This window comes from Maylandia zebra, linkage group LG6 (assembly GCF_041146795.1).
Source record: "Maylandia zebra isolate NMK-2024a linkage group LG6, Mzebra_GT3a, whole genome shotgun sequence".
Classification (NCBI taxonomy): Eukaryota; Metazoa; Chordata; class Actinopteri; order Cichliformes; family Cichlidae; genus Maylandia; species Maylandia zebra.
Genome location: NC_135172.1, coordinates 24,897,258 through 24,913,076, shown reverse-complemented (window position 1 = coordinate 24,913,076; position 15,819 = coordinate 24,897,258). Strand labels below are relative to the sequence as shown.

The 15,819-nt window shown below is 41.9% G+C and overlaps 1 protein-coding gene across 11 annotated transcripts in view; it reads left to right on the top strand.

Annotated features, from left to right (window-relative positions):
* Positions 1–11,021: 11,021 nt before the first annotated feature.
* Positions 11,022–15,819, top strand: part of rbm47 (RNA binding motif protein 47) — a 38,011-nt gene continuing 33,213 nt past the window's right edge. For 5 of the 11 annotated variants that reach the window (XM_076884916.1, XM_076884914.1, XM_076884912.1 and 2 more), the window contains exon 1: positions 13,391–13,828. The gene's annotated coding sequence lies outside the window, so the exon portion shown is untranslated. Of the gene's footprint in view, positions 12,123–12,867; positions 13,107–13,390; positions 13,829–14,361; positions 14,515–15,819 lie in introns of those variants that run through there. The other 6 variants (XM_014409061.4, XM_076884908.1, XM_076884909.1 and 3 more) reach the window with 6 other exon arrangements.

Below are 15,819 nucleotides of genomic sequence, written 5' to 3'. Positions count from 1 at the left end.
TATGCATGCATACCCTATTAATATATAATTAGATGCACCTCAACCAGATGCTTTTGGTAGCCATCAGCAAGCTTCTGCTATAGTTCTGGCTAGATATTTCACCAGTCTTCATGGCAGAATTGGTAAAGTTTATCTAAATTTGTTGGTTTCCTGGCATGGACCCAGCTTTTAAGCATAGTTCAAGTTTTCAGTAGGGTTTGGGAACATCATTCCAGAGACTTCATGTTAGCCTGTTTTACCCATTCCAAGATCGTTTTCTTAAAAGTGTTTCTCATCTTTGACCTGATGTAACACCCAACTGTGTTCAAGACCACTGAGAGCTAAACAGCCCCAGAGCATGAGGCTACCACCACCATGCGTGACCACCAATACAATGTTCTTAGGTTTGAAAACCTCATCTTTACTCCTTCAAACATACATCTTGTCATGGTGGTCAGATAGCTCTATCTTTGTCTCGTCTATCCATAAATCCTTTCTCCAGAAGGCATTTGGCTTGTTTATGTAGACAGCTGCAGATTTCAGTGGAACTTGAAGTTGTTGATTTTGGAGCAGGGGCTTCTTTCTCTGTCAATTTCATCTCAAAGAAACAATTAAAAGCCCAAAGCCCATAAATCAATTAATTAAAACGTAAATCTCAGGCCATTAACTCATCAGGGAAGTGTTTACTAAAGTTACAGATTAAGGAAGCTATGGGTTGTTTTCACATTGGCTTCTATACAATCAGACTTCAGAGGTGTCACTCCTATTGAAAAAAAAAAAAGCAGGTTTGTGGAACTTCACAGAGTTTAAATGAAACTGACTTCTACCATGTTCCTCATTTTCTTTCCCTCACAAAGTATTTTACATCAGCCAAGTGTTGCATGAGGAAACACGCTCTTATTGAAATAACCTTTACTCCTGCCATGTGTTATTATAAAATCCTCGTCCCCAAGTCATCAAGCACATGTCAGCAGGTAAGGCTTTTCTTTTTATAATTTTTAATTGATGGATTATGCAAAAACAACCAAGAAACGCACAAAACCAAACAGACACGGTGCTTTAAATGGTGAGTCACGTATTGAGAATGAGTATTCAAAGGGCCTGACAGGTTTCACTCAGTCTCAGTGTCTTGGAGATTTCACTAAACCCTTCACACCTCAGCATGTCTTTTCATGCTGGGAGGCTAGGAAGTCTAGTTATGCCACATGTTCTTTGTTCTGTAATTCATCACAAGCACAGTGTTGTCAGCCATAAAGGTCAAACAGGTATATTTACCACACTAAAGCTATTTACAAGCACAGCGAGTTTACTATATAAGTAAAACTGCCATGGCTGCAAAATATGCTGCGTGTTAAAGCACAAAAACCTACGCCCCGTGTACTTACTGGCCCTTCTTTTTTTTTTTTTCCATACATCCATTGCTACACCTGCGTAAATACATTGGAGGGTTACCTAGGCAACTGCAACGTGGAGTGTCCAGTAGTAACCACGCTGTAGTCTCATCAGTGTTCATTTCAGTCACCTCTAAGGTGAGAAAAGTTTATCCCGCTCACTTCACCCACTTTTGTTTTGCCCTGTAGTCCCTTGCAGTCACAATGTGTCATTGACTTTTCATGGTCTATGATTGCCATCGATGTCAGATATTGTGATGTCATCATATTGCCTGGCAACCACCTAGCAACAGGCTTAAATTACCTGTTTTTTTTTCCCTTTTATGGCTCCGCAGCACCTAATACAAGGATCACATCATTTTAATCGTGATGGCAAAATCTTATTTAGATTACCAAGAGTTGAATTCGATATATTGTGTCATCATGTTGCCTAATAACCACCTAGCAAGTGACCGAAATGCTCCCCTTTCCTTTGAATATATAGCTATGCATCTACAACAACTTTAAAAAGGATTGTGTGTCTGTGATTTCATGGCGAACAGCACCAGCAGACCAAAGAAACCAAACAATACTGAAGGGCTTGTACTAGTGTTAGCTAAAATAACACTGGACTCGGTTTTTTTTTCACACAATTAATGTAAATTTTCAGCTGAATCAAAGATGTACTTTAAATTAAACAAGAGAATCCAAAGATTAGCATAAAAATCAGTAGAGATTCTTCTTCTCTGCCTTCCTCCTTCAGCTGCTCGCTTTAAGGGTGACCACAGTGAATTACGTGCCTCCACCCTATCCATAGCATTGTCTTCTGACGATGAATTTTATTTTTACTCTTGCAGTTTGCATTCTAAATGTTTAAATGACACCTTATTATAAGCAAGTTGCTAACAGTCATAAAAAGTCATTTATCTCGCCATGATTGTAATATTTGTGTCAGACCAACAGAGGGAGACATTTTCTTGGATTATTGAGCCACGGTGCACAATTACTGCTGGAGTGAGTGATTTATTTCAAAGCCACTTTTTGGCTTCTGGCCCTTAACAAGTTATGAATCAAAGTCATATTTTTTATTTTCAAAAAATAAATCGGGCTAGTCAGCCCCGATGCAAGCAGAGATAAACCAAGATGACACATGATAAATCATTGAGGCTAACCTTGTAAGCCGGAGAAGATGCTGGAAAAAAGCAGGGGTGGGATTTATCAGTGTGTGGAAAAACCACAGTGAGCTTTGTGGGGCCAAATGAGCCTCACTTCTCTGCGGGTGAGAGTACAGCTGGAGGGATAATCCCATCCAACACGCGTCATCGATGTCGCCTCACAACAGGGCTCTAGTTACATTGTATGTTTTGTGTGTGCGTGCGCGCGAGGATGTTTATGTGTGTATTAAATTCAATAATCGGCCCAGTTGGAGACGGCGGGTTGTGCGGCCATAAGCCGACCTGGAATTTTCTCAATAAAGGTCTAATCTTTACAGGAAGCTGTACAGTGCCGGAGGAGTTTCTTTCCCCCATGGTTGTTGTTTTTTTCCCCTTTTTAATCAACGTAACCGCACGCTCACCGGTGTTATTCACTCAGATCTAGCATTCACGCTCTTTTGTGTGGTTGAATTCAGTGACCTTGAGTTGATCTACAGCGAGCGACAGCCTTGTATGTTTCTCTCTCTATGGCCCATTTTTGTGGACATATAAACATTACTCACATATTATTTTGGAATCTCTTGTTTTGGGACTGTGGGCATGAATACACAAGCAGTCACTCCTTGGAGAGTGCTTTCTATAGGATATGAGCTTTGTCTGAAAGGTGAAGGCTGCGGTTTAACCCCTGATTCATGGCCTTGTTGAATCAGACCAGTCTCTAAATATAGCTACGTTTTTCTTAAACAAGTGGTTTGGCATTTTTAGATGCTGAGATTTACGAGAAGACAAGTGGTGCTTTTTATCTAAGCGTTCGTTTTGGAGCTCGAGGCAGGTGGTGGACAACGGGAGATAAACAGCTGGCCTGGTTCTAACGTCACTTGAACGTCTCAAATTTTTGTTTAAATATTTTCTATTTTTTAGCAAGAAATGTCCTTACCACATTACGTGGGACTATTATTTGCTGAAGGATGACTTCCTCAATGTGTGTCCTCACTGTGAGGTTGCAACCAGGCAGGTGGCTCCTGGTTATCATGAAAAACAAGTCTGACATCTCATTGTTAAACATTTTGACACGTTTTATGGCAAATACTTTATCTGTGGTCTTTAGAGGGGGAGGAAGGCACAATGTATTTCATTTACACATATCCAGGATTCCTGTGTTCTCCTGTACAAGGCTGTCTACATACTTTTGGCTACACAGTGTATTCATTGTGTATATGAGAGTGTGTGTGTGTGTGAGAGAGAATTTCAGTGGTGCTAATTAGGCTGGGCTTGATCTCTGTCACTCATCAAGACACAATTAGAAACTGTTAGCGCTACACACTCACACGCAATGCTTATCATTTTCCTAGAGACCCGCCACACTGCTCTGCTGTTAAACAAGTTTAACTCACATGTGCACACACATGCCTCGTCATGTTGTAGCGCAACCGGCAAAGCTCGTGAACATAGGCAACTTTGTGCCGAGGAGCCAACAACAGCGAGTTCCTAGATATGTCAGAGCACCTGCCGGGTGAGAAGACGACACAGGGCTGTGTAATCAGTTAAATAGCTGTAATTGTTTCCTGACAAAATCAAAGACTTCTCGTAAGTCTCGTGGCATTAGTCGAGCGGGGATGACCAAGGAATTCAAATGAAACTTCCTTTTAAGCCGGTAGGGCCGGCTGTGGCAGATTCCATCCTGATAGAAGACGGCTGTGTCTTCTATTTATTTAGAGATCGTGTTCAAGACAATTTAATGCTGTCATAGCTCAGTTTAAAGGTGAGTCAGCTCAGGGCTGAAGAATGCCCTCGTCTGTCATGAAACCCCAGCAGAATCATAACCGCGGAGCGTACTAAAGAAATCAAAACAATCAAAAACAACTTTAGAAAATCTTAGATCATCATTGAGAAAGTTTATTTTTTCCTAATTCAATTTTAATAAGTTGGACGTTCATATTCTATAGTTATTACACATAAAGTGCACAGTCAGTGGGAAAACTGCTGATTTGAAAGTTGTCCTGATGATGATCTTTGACATCCTCCACAATGAGGGGAAAACGCAGGTCACTGCTGAAAAAGCTGGCTGTTCACAGAATGCTGCATCACAGCATATTAATAGAAGGGAAAGGTGTGGTTGGAAAAGGTGCACAAGCAACACGGATGACTGCACGTTAAAAACATGACGTCAGTAACTTTGGAGAGCTTCACAAGGAGTGCACTAATGCTGGTGTCAGTGCAGTAAGCGCCACCACGCGCAGGCATCTTCAGTACAGGAGCAGCTAATACCAAGCCACTCTTGAGCCAGAGACAGTGTCAGAAACATCTTACAAGAGCTAAGGAGAGAAAGAACTGGGATGTTTGCTCCAAAGTCCTGTTAAACTGTGAAAAATAAAACTATGAGCCTCTGTCAGTGCGCCCCAGGGCAGCTGTGGCTACAATGTAGCTTGCCATTGCCAGTGTGTGAATGTGTGTGTGAATGGGTGAATGTAGTGTAAAGCGCTTTGGGGTCCTTAGGGACTGAGTAAAGCGCTATACAAATGCAGGCCATTTACCATTTACCATGAATAGAAATTAAATCTAGATCCTGGAGGAAGAGTGCAGAGGCACAAAATACAAGGTTTTAGAAGACCAGGGTGAAGTTTGCGTTCTCTGTGATGGTTTGGGTTTCCATGTCATCTGCTGCTGTTGTTGGTGGTATGTCCACTGTATCAAGTCCAAAGTCAACACAGATTTAAGAGCACTTCATGCTTCCCTCTGATGACTGGGTTTATGGAGATGCAGACTTCCTTTTCCAAGAGGACTTAGTACCTGCCCACTGAGCCAAAACCTACTACAAATGATTTGCTGAACATGCTGATGCTGTGCCAACTCTCCTGATCGGAACTCAGAGAATCTACGAGGTATTGTCAAGAGAGAGATGAGAAACACCTGACCGAATAATCACAGACCAGCTGAAGGCCACTATGAAACAACCTGGACTTCAGTAACGCCTCAGCCGAAGTGCCACGCTGCCACGCTGCATCGATGGAGACACTTACAGAAAGGAGCTCGAACCTTGTACTGAATTTTCATTATTCTGACATTTCTGTTGAAACCTTTTTGATTGATCTTCAGAATTATAGCTGATTTTTCACGAGCTGTAAGCCATAACCACGAAAGTTTACCTTTCTGGATTAAGTTCTGAAAAAAGTAGCTTTTTCAAGTTATTCTGTTTCTTGTTTTATTATTTTTTTAAAATATAAAAAGGATGAGCATGGCTTCAGGGTCTGAAAATAGAGGCCAGACAGAATCAGTTTGAGGTAACTCTTCTGGTTGGAAAAAGAAGTCAAACTGTATAAAAGCTTAGAAAAAGACACATTTCGCACTAATGCGGCAGCAGACATTTCACTGATATGCTAATGGACTCAACTGCCGAGTTCAAGTCTTATTGAAGACAACATGATGTTCATTTTTTAAAAACGATCCTCCACATCAGGCTTAAAAAGAATTAAAAGGAAGGTTGCACTTTAAGCTGTGATCATCTGAAACGGTCCTTTGGTATCTCAATCTGTTCTACGGCTGGTTCATTAAATCGGCCTCCAAGACACCAAAACCGGACTGCACATCTCTGTGTTTATGTCAATATTTTATATACAGTCTGTAGCACACAAGTTATGGCTCCGATGTCATAAAAGAAAAACTAAACCTCTGAAAAAATATAAAAGCTGTAGAGCTTGGTAGTTATACTATGAGACAAACAATGGAAGACATTTCAGCTGTCTCTTCATGTGTCGAGTCCAGCTCTTGTTTCAGCTTCTTGCAGAAACATGAACCACATTTAGCAGCTTCAGTTCACGATGAACTCTGCTGAGCCCGTGTCAGCCTCAGAAACAATGCTGCCCACGCCTGGTGTACAGTTGTGACGGCTGCTTGTCTCATTCACTGTTCTTCAGCATCAAACACAATAAGGGAGAGCAAGTTGTTTTTACCCGATCTCTAATATCTCCCTGCACACACAATACCTACCATTATGCATTTATTGGCTTTCACATACTTATGAGACGTCAGAGATACGCTTTGTAGCTGCGCACACATTCACACATTGTGTAAATAAAATGTGCACACAAGTGGTTCCAGGTCTGATGCTGTTGCTTCCCATCATAATGCTTCCTTGTTAGTTCTTGTTTAACTACCCCACGATGCAGGCGGTAATATTTGAAGGAGAGCTTTTTCGTTTTACCCACTGCTAAACACTTGACACATTTTTCAAGGATATTTGTGCATATTAGTGTTTATATAGCTTCAGGCAACATTACACTGGCTTAGATTAATTTCCTGGAAGCTTGTTCAAATCTAACTCTTATCGCACTTACCTGACTTTAAAACAAAGTCTTTGCGTCAAAATCTGTTAACTAGAATTATGGTCTTGAAGAGAGACGCGAACTGCAGTCGCAGCACTTACGGTCTTTTGATAGACTTCGTAAATCCAGTTCACATTAGTAACATGATCCAAGTTTTCCACCTTTCTCCGTTCTCCTTGTTGTGTGCGTGACAACTTGATTGGACCCACTTTGTTGGGGGTGAATAACTAAACTGCCTCATCCCTTTGTGCGCCATTGTGAGGCGTCATAAGAGTATCAGGAGAGCTGGAAGCTTCCTCTCAGTGTCTCAGATCTCTCTTTCTATTAAGTAGGAACGAGGGCATGGTCTGAGGTTTTTATTATGGGGAGTGTGTGCTTTCTTGTGTGCACATGTGCAAGTCTCTGTGCCTGTAAATTACAAGTTTAATGAAGGGTGCAGGATTTTGAGGTGTTCTCGTTTTCTAGTTTTCTTAAATAACTTAAAGTGCCAAAAATAATCTGCTGAAATGACTACTCGCCAGCCAGTTTGTTAGGTGCACCTGTTTCAGGAACTGCTGACCTGCTGGGATTTTCCCACACAAGCATCTCTAGTGTTTACAGAGACGTTCGGGCTGGTCAAGCGGCAGTCTATGGGTGAAAATGCTTTATTGATGTCAAATGTTGGAGGAGAGTGGGGAGATTTAACATTTGGCCTCCTGACTTTGGCCTCCTATATCAATGCTTTCTGTGATGGGGAGGAAATCATTACCGATGGATGTCATTTTCACAGATAAAGGCAGTTCTATTGAGTGCAAGAGTTGGCATTGTTTAAATTTGTTTAAACGATTAAACTCGTTACAGCTAAGGCAGATGGTCATCTCTGAAGACAGACGATGGGATACAACAGCAGAATACTGAACAGAAAACTGAGGCTACAAATCACACAGGCTCACTGAAACTGGACAATAGAAGATTGCAAAAACATTGCCTAGTATGATGAGTGTCGATTTCTGCTGCAACATTTGAATAGCACGGTTAGAAATTTGCGTAAACAGCATTAAACCATGGGTCCGTCCAACCTTCTGTGAATGGTTCAGGGGTCTGGTGTTAGTGTAATAGTGTCTGTGTGTGTGTCTGTGTGTGTGTGTGTGGGGGGGGGGTATTCTGTGCCCCATTTAAACACCACACCCTGCCTGAGTATTGTTGCTGACCATGAACACTCCATGTCACAAAGCGCAGATCATTAACGTGGTTTCTTGGACGCGACAGTGAGTTCATTGTACTCAGATGGCCTTCATAGTCACCAGATCCCAAATCAACAGTGCACATTTGGGCTGTGATGACATGAGTGATTCACATGATGGATGTGCAGCCAAAAAATCTGCAGTAACTGTGATGCTATCATGTCAGTATGGACTAAAATTTGAGGAATGTCGAGTCTGTGCCATGAAGAGTTAAGGAAGCTCTGAAGGCAAAAACGGGGGTCCAACCAAGCACTAGTAAGGTGTACCTAATAAAGTGACCAGTGAGTGTGAGACTTCGTTAAAATAACGACTCTTCTCATTTGTTTTCCTATTTTTTTTGTCGTAATCTGTCTTGTTAAGTGAGGAGAAGCTATAAAGCATAACCTTAAATACGGAAATAGTTCAGGTGGTAATTAACCTCGATTATCCTTCAACTCTGGTTTGTTTACAGATGCCACTTAAAGGATTTCCTTTTCTTTCCTTTTGTAAACAAGAAAATGTATGTTTAACAGATTTTTCAGCTTAACTTATACTGTAATCAGCTTCATGTTGTGTTTTATGCCATTTTAAATGGGAAAAAGCCAAATGGAGCTTTCTCAGTTTAAGCCGCCCTCCCTCCTTTGACACAGTGAACTGTATATGATCACACTTTTATCTCCCCGTGACCTATGAACGACTACTCTTTATTGGAAGCCTCCAACCGTTAAACATGATATGAGCACTGTAAACTTTTAAACAATGCCAACCCTTGCACTCAATAGAACTGCCTTTATCTGTGAAAATGACATCCATCGGTAATGATTTCCTCCCCGTCACAGAAAGCATTGCTATAGGAGGCCGGATCAGTGTCACGCAGTAAGACTTCAGTCCTCATAATGACTTTTTAAAACTTCTGTTGGAGCACTTTGATCTATTTCTGGCGTAAACAGCATGATTTGTGTATGAAAATTGACTGACAGAGTGTGCACAAGCCATAAACAAAACACATTTTACATATTTATCTGAAATGAATAATTATTGTAGTCCTACATACCAGACTGATTTTTACAGAACAAACTACATGCAACAAATATATTTTAATGTTTTAATTTTCACCTCACGTGCACAGACCATACCGGTGAAACTTTATCCACCTCATAAAGTCTGGTCTTGCAAAAGCTGATGGTTTTTAAACCATAAACTCGTTCATCTCGTGTCAGAGTTATTATATTGTCAGTGGGGATTTATAACTTTCAAAAGCCTGTCCTGTATCAACACATATCAATAATGGTACTCAAAAGCAGCTATGATCTTCCACTCACTGTGACGTAACACTTAACTAAAGCAAGTCTGTGCAGGCGGATGTTCACCCTGTAAAGAAAATGGTTGTGGTTGGAAAAAACACAGGTTTATTTAGGAAACGAGTAAAAGCGATTTGCTGGATAATAAAATTATGGAAATTCCCCCCCCACCCCACTCTCCGGATATGCATGCCTTATACGACACAGACCATAAATATTTGGGCTTTTTTGGTCTTCGCATGTGAAATTACAGATGCTACCTTAAATTCTAAGCTTTATCAAAGTCATATTATATTAAAGCCTGAGGAACTCCAGTCAGTGTGGATGACTGGAAAAATAATTTTACGTGATGGTGGGGAAAAAAACCCTCTAAATATATTGAGACAGCAAAATAAGTCAAGAATGCTTCCTGGTACGTAGGCAAGAAAGGTCAGATGATTCATCACGAGACACAAACCCCAGGTAAGCCCTATAAGCAGGTTATTAGGCAGGTTGGAATTTGCAAAACAAGAAACGGGTAAAGATGTGGGGCAAATGTCTGTGGAACGACGAAACAAAGATCAGCCTTTATCCAAATATGCAGAGAAAAAACACAAGCAGGTCACCAGTCGAACAGGTACTCTGGCATTGATTGTTCGATTGATTCTCTACTGGCAGACGCCCAGCACATTACTAAAGCTTTAAAGAATAAATAGGTGAAAGATCCTAAAATGGCAGAGTCAGTCACCTGATCACATTCTGACTGAGAATAAATAAGGACCGGACCAAAGGCAGAAAGATGCAAAGAATATACAAAATGTGCGCTCGTGTGTGGGTGCCTTTTCCACAAAGCATTACGATGAACTTGCGTCTGTCCATTTATTTTACTTTTTTGGTGTGAAAATCTGGAACAGTCTGAGTTTACAATTGAAACAATGCAAAAATATTCATAGATTTAAATTTCTCTACAAACAGTTGGTCTGGTCACAGTATACTCAATGATGGGTTTTAGTGTGCTCTGTAATGTCTGTTCTCTTACCATTGCTGGTATGGATTCCAAAATAAAAAATAAATAAATAAAGTGTGCGTATGTATGTACATATATGTACTTGTGTGTGTGTAGATATATATGTATGTATATGTATGTGTGTTTGTTACTTGTAGTTATTACTGCCTGTTACCTGTGGTAATGCAATTTATAATTTATATATTCTGTATTCAGTTATGAAGGCTCTAATTGTTGGTTGCGAGCTGCCGCTTAGATGCTTGTATGTGCCCGGAGCTGTTGATGGGTCTGTATGCAATGATGGGCGTAGCTGCGGGAAGTTTATTGTTTTTTTTGTTGATGAGTGAGTATAGGGGTGGGATTTAATAAGTTTTCTTCGTCCCACTCCTTTTTCAGGCAATTTTTGTTTTTTGTTTTGTGTATTTTATGTTCAATATAGGTATTTGTTGTGCCTGAAAATGAATAAATAAATGAAAATGAATGAATGAAACCACCAAACTTCAGGCACAGCGGGCTGGTCGTAACAGCAGAGCTTACAACAGGTCTTAAGCGTAATCAGTTTTATCTTAGCATCTTAAGTCTGACATAAGAGTTTTGCCTGTTGTGCAATATAGGATTATGCGTTCTTCTGGGCGTGGTGTGAATCGTGAACCTGCAGAGGAGCACACGTGAAGTTAAAATATCAGCTTTTTTATGACACCGACTCCACAATAAGACTTTTAGAGAGTAGAGAGCTGTGAGGGATGGACAGATACAGCACTGGGGAGCTGTTTCGATTCTCTAAGGAAAGAGCTACTGAAGAGCTGCGACTGGACCTCAACACGGCAGCTGAACATCTTTCCACTTTTTCCTTCCACTGTTTTCTGAACAGATTTCCGAGTTGTTTCTTCTTCTTACCAAACTAGACTCTGCACCTGTGCGTTCTTGCACAGCTTTAGTAATTTTGCTTTTCCAGTGTTGAAGTGGTGAAATCACCTCTTCTTTTATTCCATTTTATTTGCTTGCAAAAGCCAAAATTATAAGTTAGTGAGACACCAGAAAATCATTAAAAATCCACCCCAGCAATTAATGTGAATCACTGGGACTGGGTGTAGTTAAGACTAGGCTTACGCTTGGCTGGTGCAACCCTGTTCCAGGGTGTAGGTGGGTTTTATCTACTTTTACTCTAGAATCGGGCAATGGTGGCTAAAACTTGTTTAATCTGTGCTTCTTCACCGCTTCCTCTTATGTTAGTAGAGTAGGAAACAATCAGCCGTGAAACCTGTATCGTGATGTATTTAGATTACTTGGGGTGAACTGCACAGCCTGCTGCAGTTACAGAAGCCTGACTTATTGCCGTGTATATGCTTTTGTATTTGCAGTTTTTTTAAGGATTGTGTGAAATCTGTTAAGTAAGCATTAAAGTCAAAAAGTATTGAGCAACTTAATCAACGGCCCGGCCGCCTCCCTGCTAGAGTTCAGCCGCTGTGTTGAAACGTTATTTCTCTGTGTGAGCACATCTGACTCAATCTCAGTTTCCTATACACACTCACACACACACACACATGCTCGCAAGTTCCCTACTGTTTGTGTGTGTGTGTTTCTGTGTGTGTGTGTTGTTACACTAAACAGAAATCCAGCGTCCTCACTTCTCTCTTCTGTTCTCAGTCTGCTGGTTGGCTGACCGCGGACACTCCTGTTCAGCACAGCGCTCTCTCCTTGTCTCCATGACAACTGGCTGTCACAAAGACGTCGCGCTCGCCACGTACCTGAGATCAGGAAGAAGGAAGCGCTTGGTCCCGCCTACGCCAAACTCTCCAAGGAATTCAGGTAGGGTAACCAACACACACACGCGCACACACACAGAGATACAGGAATACACTTTACGCAGTCTTGAATGAGAAGTGAATACTGTGACTGAGGGTTGCTGAACCTCAATAACATGATCAAACAAGTATGACATTTTCTGAAAAGATCAGAAAAGAGGATAAAGTGCATGAGACGAGGAAGGACTGTGTGAAGGAGTAGAAAGAAAAAACAGTTTTTACTTTCTGTTCAGCTTTACGGCATAACCCTCCTTAACAGAAGTGAGAAACTGTTTATATTGGACATTTAAAGGTTTGGATTTCCCTTTCAGCTGTCAGTCATGCTTTTTGTCACGCTCATGCTGACAATTCAAACACAAGAAACCTGAGAGAGTGCCCGAGTGGGTTGTTATTACACAAAGGTGTCATTACAGAGGGATCTGCAGCACGCACGTCAGAGAGGTGAACACTACAGTGTAAAGACAGCATGTCATCGTGACCTCAGGGGTGTATGTGTGTATTTGTGAATGAGCGTGTGTGATCATCACTAATAAGCAAGCGGTGGATGAGAGCGATCATGTGGTAGGTGTGCAGGAAACTCCTTTAGAGGATTGCTGCTGAATCTCCTCTCTCAGGTCTGGCTGATCGCACTAACTCACTCAAACACACACACACACACACACTTGGATTGGACAGGGCCACAGGAGGATAGCGTTTCCTATCCGGAATGATAGGAAGGAGGAGGCAGGGAGGAGGTGTGCTGGGGGTATGGGCAGTCAGATTCTGGTTTGGTGAGTTTTAGGAGCTGGCAGTGTGTACACCATACACATAGCGAAAGAGAGAAACAGAAAGGGAAAGACGAGCTGAGAGAGAGGTAGAAGAAAGAAAGGGGACTAAAAGCAGGTGTGTGGAGCGTTTAGGTGACAGACGGCGAAGCTTCAGGAGCGGCAGCACCTTCGCTGAACATCATGCAGGCTTGACTTGAGCGCCGTGACAGTTATGCTGTGCTGTAAGGAAGACAGATTTGTGTGTGTGTGTGTGTGTGGTTGTGTGTATGTTGGGATGAAGAGGGTCCTCTCTGATGTGTGTCCTGGGATGATTAGTGTGTGTTCCAAACTTTTTCCCCTTTTCCTCTCTCCCTCCTCATCTCTCCCCCCTTCTCGCTTCTGAGGAATGTGGGGCTTATGTCAGTGAGAGTCAGGTACAGACTCACTAATTACCAGTGGCCTCCCTCGCTCCCTCCCTCTTTCCCTCCCTCTCTCTCTCTAATGCTTTCCTTCAACTCTGTCACCTCCTGTTCTCTCCTCCACTTCGAGACCTTGTGCACCGGCCTCCTTCTCCCGTCTCCCGCTGTTACGTCTACGAGCGCTGTCGTGACTGGAGCAGAGGAGAGGACAAACAGAGAGGATCTGAGTCAGAATCCAAAAAAACACCAAAAGGAGAAGAGAAACTTTGAGTCGTCCTCTCCTCTGTGTGTGTGTGTGTGTGTGTGTGTGCAGTGTGTGTGTGTGCAGTGTGTTTGACAGAAGTGTCTGAGATCTCTTCTCATTGTGCTTTGGGGGACTTGTCATTGAAGACAGGAAGTGCCCTGACAGCGAACACGGAGCCGGAGAGAACCTGACTGTCTGTACAAAGGAAGATAGAAGGCAGGAGGGGAAGATGAGAAAGTGACAAGCCGGATCGTTGCCTTTTGACGCCGACGCCGTGACTACACGTCCCATCATCCTACAGGTTGGCTGGGAACTCATCGTGTGTGCACCCCCCCCCCCCCTTTTTTTTTTCTTTTTTTTCTTTTTCAGCAATTCTCTCTCATTTCAGTCTGAACAGTTATGTTGTAAATGTAGCTGAGAGCAATGGTGTGTTTTCTCACCTGGAGGTTTAACAGCACACACTCACACACAGACACACACATGCACACACACTCACACAGTGGGTAATCTGGAAGGACATTTCTTCAGCTGGTCCAGTGTTCACATTGACCCAACTGACTGCTGTAACCTTCACTGCAAGGTTACGGAGCGAGTACTGAATGTTTATTTGTGTGTGTGTGTGTGTGTGTGTGTGTGTGTGTGTGTGTGTTCTATGTGTTCTTGTCTTGTCATCTTCTGTGTGTGTGTGTGGGTTTCAGAAACTGGTCGAGCAGGGCGCCAGTTAGCCTTGGGTGTCCTGTTGTTGTGCAAACGAGACTTAGCTGCTCGAGTATATATGTGTGCATATGAAAGCAGAGTAGTGTGTGCGTGTGTGTACCCGTGTGTCTGTGTGTTTTTGTGTGTGTGTGACAGTTTACATCCAGCTGATCTTTTCAAGAACAACTGTCTCACTGACACAGAGGGTAGCCGCTCAAATTTGCCAAGCTGTCATTTGTCCAGCTGTAGTTTCTGGAAATATTCACGTGTTTCTCCACATAAGGAAATGCAGTAAGTGATGCCTCAAATCTTATTTATGCTAAAGCTCATTCAAGCAAGCATTCAAAGTACAATAATATACTATGTGTGACTTTTAAATGTCAGTTGAAAGGAAATCAGAGTGTAAAAATGACAGTAAGTCATATGCCAGTTTACAGTAATTTAAGTTGTACTTGCATTGAAGTTAACTTTAGTTTCTGTTTCCTGGTAACCAGTTTGGCATGCAGTATGGGGCCGGTTGACCAAGTTATTCCTTCATCATTTTTTTGGGGTGGAAAATTTTAAGTTAGATTATTAAAGTGCTTTTAGACTAGAAGTCACATTTTAACCATACATCCATACTGTACTTTATTCTATACACTTATCTACTTGTCTACACTTGTCTACATCTACTTCACGTCCATGTGGGGTAGATAAGCTGGGGTTCAAACCTGGAACAGTGCTAACCACTGCACCATAGTCCCACACGAAGCTTACAGCCAAAGTACTAACCAGGCTAGACTCTGCTCACTCTCTGAGATCCAATGAGAGCGTCTGGTTTTTGCTTTTTTCAGTATTATTTTTCTCTATAATATTGGAGGTCGTTGTCAGGGATTAGATCAGATTAGCTTCTACAATACAAACACACCACTGTCACTCACAGCCTTGTAGACATCCAGTCTCGGTAAACATTTGCACAGACCTCGCGTTTACTATCTGAGCAAATTTGACCAAACTGACAAAAACTAAAGACAACTACCATGTACGTTTGTTTTATTTGTCAGAAGTTTATTTTATCTCAGTTAATTGAATTGTTCTTTTTCTCACTAGTTTACTCTTTAGCTTAGTTTCAGTTAACTTCAGTGACCTCAGTTCAGGTTTGGGTTCAGGTTAGAGCCAGTTTAAGGTTAGCATGAGGGTATGTCTTCAGGAAATAAGCATAAGTCAGTTTGCTGCCTTCTGAAGTGATGGAAACAAGACGAAATGTTTGTGTACAGATGGCCAGCTTCCGTGTGAATACTGTAAATACCTGGACCTGTAAGGTGTTTCAAAGGTGTGTGTGTGTGTTGAAGTGCTGGTCAGACCTGATGAAGTGGTGACACGTGGCTTCTTTAGACATTCTGATGTAAAAACCGAAGCCAAAAATAGAAACCAGTTGAATGGTTAGCATATGGAAGGGGTTATTCAATCGGGGCTTTGCGTTTGTCTGTGTCGCCGTCTCGGACAGTAGCTGTGGCTTCGTTACTGATTGTGTAACCAAGTTCAATAGGTGAACCATTTTTCCGAGTGGCGCTTATCTCTCAACTCGCTGTATCACATTCCACAAGTGGAAAGCAC